Genomic DNA, 7,472 nt, shown 5'->3' on the forward strand with positions numbered 1-7,472 from the left:
GCATAATTAAATTTGACATAATAATCTGAAAAATATAATGAAGTTAAATGAATGTAGCATGAGAAAATGAAAAAGGAGGTAAAACTTTGCCTTTGTTTTCAGAGTTTAAGGGTTGAACATCATTACCAAATCATCAAAGTGCAAGATTTTCTATGTGTTAAGCTTCACCGAACATCGCAAATACGATCATCAATAATGTCACGGTGTTACGGTAAAAACTGATGTTTTTAGTATTGTTTGAAAATTACAAACACAAAAGGGTTTATTTTGATAGCCCAAATCATGACCACATATAGCTACCATATACAAGTACTAAAATGATGGTAACTCATTTTGTTAATTAATTAAAGCTGATTAAAATCTGTCACGGTGTTACAGTAACTGTAACACCGTGACTATAACACCGTGACTTGCATTGCAATAACACAGGACACATACCAGATTACACATGATAATTAACTGTTGAAGTGACCATCTGATTTCTCTGTCACATTTACTCAAAGGATAGAGGTTTTTCAAGGATTGTTCATAACAGATGGGTCAAGCTATATCCACAAAGATTATCCCTTGTACTGTTGCCAGCATCATGCAATTTTAACCCTTTCTGTGCCAAAAATCGAGAACTGTGTTTACAATGCAGTGGGGTTTGATATGCCAATCAACACTCAGAGCACATGGTGGGTTAAAATGGAAGCAATCCACTCACAGTATGCCACCTACCAGATTCATAACTATCCAGAGCAAACATTTCTGAAGGTTTTGAACTTTTAATTACGGTAAAGGCAACAGTTTCAGTTGAGTTGATACTCTTTAATATTTTTATCATAATTGACCATTCTATCACATGGTTTGACTCTTCTTTTGTAGACTCAAATGTGTTCCTAACATGATAAACAGTCTGAAATCTTGCTGCAGCTTCCCTGGTATCGTAAAGAATTACTTAGGGCATACTGAAGCTAGATTGATGAGTCCACCAAAAGTTAATCTCACTGGAATACTACTTTCCTGTGCATGGTGCTGTGCACAATCTTACAAGTTTCACCATTAAAAGAGCCACATTCACTAGGATTTATGTATGAATGAGAATTTGCATTGTAATCATTTTTATGTACATAAGTTAATTTTCCAGTACATCTTTGAAAAAGAAGAATAATTATGGTACATTTTGTACCACACAAATTGCTTGAATGATTCTTTTATTGCTACTGAAATTGCTAAGTGGGTTCACCTGGCTTTGTGACCAAAGGTATTTAAATCAAAGTTTCAAATTTGTATGTGATCTTTAAATATACAAATTGGACTTTTAAAGAGTAATTGTAAACCCGAAAGTTCACTCAGAAATATTCAACAAGCTTTCAATGATGATAGAGTGAATTTATTGTGTCTCAAAACATAAAGTACATTTTACTGAAAGAGCAGTGTTCCTGACTGTAACGTGTACAAACGTATATGATATGTCACGGCGTTACAGTGCAAAGTTTTTCTTTACTTTGTTGTTTTTGTTAATCTGTTATGATTTCAATAATTTTCTGTTTTATCTGGAAGTGTTATACTGTGATGTCAAACATTCATTCATCATGAATCATCATTTCATTCCACCTAATGGAGAAACACTATGAGCTGAAAGTAAGACAACAGGATTCTCCATAGGTTTTCTACACACATTTCAGAGGTCACGGTGTTATGGTGCACTTATTTAAAATCTATGTCATAGTTTTCCTGTCAATTGATTCTTTAATAAAATTTTACTTCATTATTATCATTGAGTCTCTAGTACATCCAATGAACACATCCACTTATCAAAATGTTCATTAACTTCACAGAGTTTTGTCAGTAAACAAAGTGCACAAAAACCCATGTCCATTTTGCGTCACGGTGTTACAGTGGTAATTAATCGTGCATAACTCTTTTACCACAGCAGTTTTTCTTCCTTTCTTTTGTTTTCAAAATTGCTTATGACGATATGCATAGATACACAATAAATTTTTTTTTTCAAGTGTTACATTTTGATTATTATTTACATTTGATCAATGAAATTATACTCAAAAGTGTCACGGTGTTATCGTGGAATTGCCCCTAAGAACTAATCTGATTCTGGGGGTCGTCATTATATAGGATTGCAAAAGAAAAAAACTTCAATCTCCTTTTAATTAATGAAGTATATAGAAGGAGCGGATTTTATATCGTGGTTCAGGGAATTCCAATAATTAGATCCAGTGTAAATAAGTGTATTCTTTGCTAGAATCGTTCGAAGAAGTGGTAAATGAAACTCGTTAGAATGTAGTTAGGACCACTGCTATCACTTGCTTTTACGAAAGAAAGTTTGGACACTGTTTTTAATGTTTATTTCTATTTCAGCCGTAACTGGGGGCTTCAGTAGGCCTTTATATCTAACAGTAAATTTAGTCAATAATGCACTGATATAGCAACGCACCTTACTCTCGATACTGCGTAAACCCGTTGAATCATCCTTTCTTCTTACGCTGGAAGCCCCCCAGTTACGACCGACATATTGGTTACAGTGTTTAAAACAATATACTTAATTATAGTTCCATCCTGTAAAATGCACAGCAAAGACAGCAAGGGTGAAAAGTTTTGAAGCCAAAACACCATATGGCAAAACTACATAGAGAGCTATGTAACGTCAGTGGCGTATCTAGGGAAAACGGCGCCAGGGGCAAGCACGAAAATTGCGGTCCCTAATTTCTGAAAAAGTGTCCAACCCCAACCCATCCCGGTAGGGACTTTAAACAAAGTCCACACGATGCTTTTTCAAGCACTTAAAAAGGATCTTTTGAGGGTGATTTAAATGTAATGAATTTTGATAGATTTTGGCGAGCGAGCGCAGCGAGCGAGCCGAAAATTTTTGTATTTCAGCTTACAAAACATGGAATTCTTGTCATTTTTTGCTTACCAAATCTTACAATTCTAATCAAGATATTATAGTGACAGCCTTATAGATATCGATTTATACCAAAAAACTGAGGACTTTAAAAAATACTCTAAATTAGTGCGCGCGAGTGAGCTGAAATTTGTAAATGTCCTCGTCATCATCACGTAATGTTCTTATCTTTTTTTTAATATAAATTTTGGCGAGCGAGCGCAGCGAGCGAGCCGAAAATTTTTGTATTTCAGCTTACAAAACATGGAATTCTTGTCATTTTTTGCTTATCAAATCTCACAATTATAGTGACGACCTTATAGATAACGATTTATACCAACTGAGGACTTGAAAAAATACTCTAAATTAGTACGAGCGAGTGAGCCGAAATTTGTATATTTCTGCGTCATCATTACGTTTTTTTCTTATCTTTTTTGATTTTTTTTTGCGCCCCCCTCCCCCGTATGTTCGAAACCGTTGGCGTCCTCTTGTGATCCAATCGCCGATCGCTTCAGAACGAATGAAATTGCAATCGCTGCTCCGTGTAACATTTTTCCTGCTAAATATAAAATGACATGAGTGAACACAATAGACATTATCATTTTGTCCGCGTCATCGTCACGTTTTGTTATCTTCTTCTCTTTTTTTTTATACAAATTTTTGCGAGCGAGCGCAACGAGCGAGCCGAAAATTTTTGTATTTCAGCATACAAATCATTAAACTCTTGTCATTTTTTGCTTATTAAATCTTACAATTCTAATCAAGATATAGTGACGGCCTCATAGATAACGATTTATACCAACAAACTGAGGACTTGAAAAAAATACTCTAAATTAGTACGAGCGAGTGAGCCGAAATTTGTATATTTCCGCGTCATCATTACGTTTTGTTCTTATCTTGTTTGATTTGATGTTGTTGTTTTTTGCGCCCCCCCCCCCCCCGTATGGTCGAAACCGTTGACGCCCTCTTTTGATCTAATTGGCGATCGCTTCAGAACGAATGAAATAAGCCAGTTCGGAGTTCCACTTTGCGCATGAGCAGAAACAAGGTCATTCGGACCAGCAGGCATGTTGGTTTTTAAATTTACTGGGATAAGCATCTGTCATGTAATTATTATTCATGTAATCCTTATAAATGCCGCTTGCCAGCACATCCACCTGACAGCAAAAGTGGTATTTGGCAATATCAGTTTAAGAGATTGTCAATACATCCAATGCAAAATAATGAAATGGGTGCTTTCTCAAGTGTGAATTGACAGATCATTCTGCTCATCTGGTCTACGCAAGTTTATTCTTTGTTTGAACGGGATTGATGAATCCATAAATTGTTACTTAAAGCCACAGTATGCATTATGTCGCTCTGAAAACGAGTGAAGTGCCCCTAACCAACTGAGAAAAAAGAAAGGTCATTCGTACCAATGTGCCCATGAGCTAACTCAGAACTGGCTTATTGCAGCCGCTGCTCCGTGAAACATTTTGCCTGCTAAATATAAAATGACATGTGTGAACACAATAGACACTGTCATTTGTCATCATCACGTTTTGTTCTTACCTTACTTTGGCGAGCGAGCGCAGCAAGCGAGCCGAAAAGTTTTGTATGTCAGGTCACAGAACATGGAATTTTTGTGTGAACACAATAAACATTGTAATTTTGTCCGCGTCATCATCATGTTTTGTTTTTATCTTGTTTGATTTGGTTTTCTGCCCCCCCCCCCCCCAACCATTCTCCCTCCCTCTTCCGGGCGAGTTTTTTCTTTTCTTTTCTTTTTCTTCTTCTTTTCTTTTTTTTTTTCTTCTTCGTTTTTTTTCTCGTTTTTTAATTTGCGCCCCCAAGGAGTGGCGCCCGGGGCACGTGCCCCCCTTGCCCCCCCCCCCCTAGATACGCCACTAGTGTAACGTGTATTATGACTTGTAGGGCCTACAGGAATTGCTGCTAGCCCGGCAAGAGAAAATTCCAGACTAGGCAAATTATCGAAGTAACGCTCATATCAAAGTGGATAAGATATTCGAAGGAAAACAGAAACGATTATCATGATAGTTTCTAACAGTACCACAGATCCAGGTCTAAAACGTACTGGAACTAATACTAGATCTAAGTTACAAATGTACATGTAAAGTATTAGTTATTATTAGTAATAATAGACTAGAACCCATCTGTCTGTAACACTGACAGACGTATCAAAACAATAATGTGTTGCGATGTTGTTTACATACGTAAAATCTATATTATCAACCAGTGTGTGGATTCTCTTACCTTCCTCTTCTTCTTCCGGCAACTGCAAACGAAACTCTACAACTGCAGGATATTGACACTGACAGCACCTACCACGACATGATGACGACTTGTAGTTGTAGTGGGGGTATATAGTGACATGGTCCCTTATACAAGTTATAGTCAACGACAGTTCCCGCTAAGCAGTGAAAAGCCTCCTTGTTTATAGCGATAAAAGAAAATCAATGTGCCTATGAAAGCATGACAAGAAATGCATACTACGAAGTGACTTTTACACATCTGCCACGTACTTCGCGCGGAGTACTTATGCCGTGCGGAGCTGTTCGTACGAATAGACGGACGGATCGAAGTCCGTGCATGATTTCTTCAGCACAAGGTCGGAAGAGAGGAAAAGTTATGGCACACACACATTCGCCTGTATCATGGAGCTCCATGGCTGTATCCAGGGAGGTGAGACTCTCACCTCCCTGCTGTATCTAGGGTCAGGTCTAGTTTGCAGGCACAAACCCTTGTTGGTCGTATAGGAGTCTTCATGCGCCAAGACTAATACACGCACCACTACACTGCAGCTTCAACACACTACAGGGCCTATGGGACAGTGCCAAAGTGGTGCATGTAGTAGTCTTGGCGCAGACTCCTTTACGACCAACAAGGGTCGTAAAGGAGAGAGCTTCAAAATTTTGACATTTTACAGTCCCAAAACTGCCGTTTGTAGCTATATTTTTCGCTTTGGCAATTAAGAAGGGAGCAACTGCTGTCAGTTACTTGCAGCAACATCAGGAGAATGGCATAGCGGTTAAATGCGAGCAAGCGGAGCGAGCGAGCTTAAAATTTTTAACATTTTACACTCCAAAAACTGCCGTTTGTAGCTATGTTTTTCGCTTTTGTTTGTCCCACTTTTATGGGGGAACCATCCCCCCCCCCCATCGACGCCTTGAGGGTGAAAGATCTGCTCAACACTCTTTGATAATAAATAGGGAAATATACGTCAATATCAAAAGTGTACAAAGTTTATCGAAAGGGATTCTGTATAGTAGAGCATTTGCATGTTTATGGCTGCGTTTATCAACTTTCCCCTGTTTAAAGGAGACCTCCGGATGACTTTCAAATTTTTACATTTGAACATGTATAAATTAGTTATACTGGGTACAGAGTTTCAGGATTTATAATGATTGGGATGAAAAATAAGAATATTTTCGAAATTTCTAACAAATGGCAATGAACAAGGATGATGACATGGCAGCCTCACCATAAGAATGCATGAGATGTGGCTCAAGGAAGCAGAACAAAAGAAGAAGGCATGCATAGATTACACACAGGTGAGCTTGCAAGCATGCCGTATTGTAATGGAATGACACTGCTACATTTCTGAGATATGTGAGGCTCCTATGTCATCATCTTTGTTCAGTGTAATTTGTTTAAGGTTTTTGAAAGTACTGTTTCTCTGCTCAAGAACCACAATAAATTCTACAAATCTATACATGAAGCTGTCGATTTATGTACTACATGATGTGAAATTATGAAAATAAGCCCTACTACTTGACTATCTGGTAGCACTTCATTTGTCGATCTGTCTCAAGAATAAACAGCCCTGTCGTTGCTGCCTCAGCAAGTCACGAACGTGCTGCACACAGTAGGACACTGTGCTGTGCACAGCACTTGGTCAGGCTATAACATGCCATACAATGTACCTTCTGTTAGTGTTAACTTTGTTCTGTAATTGCATAATATCAAATGAACTCTAAGTCTGAAATCATCAAGGACCATGCCCCCATCTGTGTGTGTATAAATTGTACTTGCAGTTTGATGGCGGAATATAATACGTGCTTATCATTCAAGGGAATTCATGAATTATCCAAAATTGCAGACTGAAGAAAACAAATGCTGTGTGCGTCATGTGTTACACATGTATATTGACATACTTTTATTTAATGTATGTGATACGTAGTGTAATTTGGTTTAGCTTTTGGGCCCCAAGACCTTAGTAATTGATTGAAATAATTATAACTAAATGATATATAAATTTATGAAGCTCAGAACATGTAGGCCTATATAATGTGGGTTACATGCAGGTGCTTCTGATATGTCCAATGATTAACAATGGTGAATAGTTGAATAAATGTGTTTATCACTTTACGTGTTTGTTAAGTCTATTCATGTTGCACTTTTTTACCCAAATGGTAAATTTAGAGTCTACTCTGATTATCGTAAAAGCCTAAAAAATATTCTTCCCTTTTGTCACCCTAAACAGGTCTGAGTAAAAATGAAATCTCCAAAGGACTTCAAACAGGAGGCTTCTCACAATGTTGAAAAGGAAGAGTGGAAAAGGAGCAGCTGGAAACTGGTTGTCCTACAGAAA

Source organism: Diadema setosum, chromosome 5 (genome assembly GCF_964275005.1).
Source record: "Diadema setosum chromosome 5, eeDiaSeto1, whole genome shotgun sequence".
In the NCBI taxonomy this organism is placed as follows: Eukaryota; Metazoa; Echinodermata; class Echinoidea; order Diadematoida; family Diadematidae; genus Diadema; species Diadema setosum.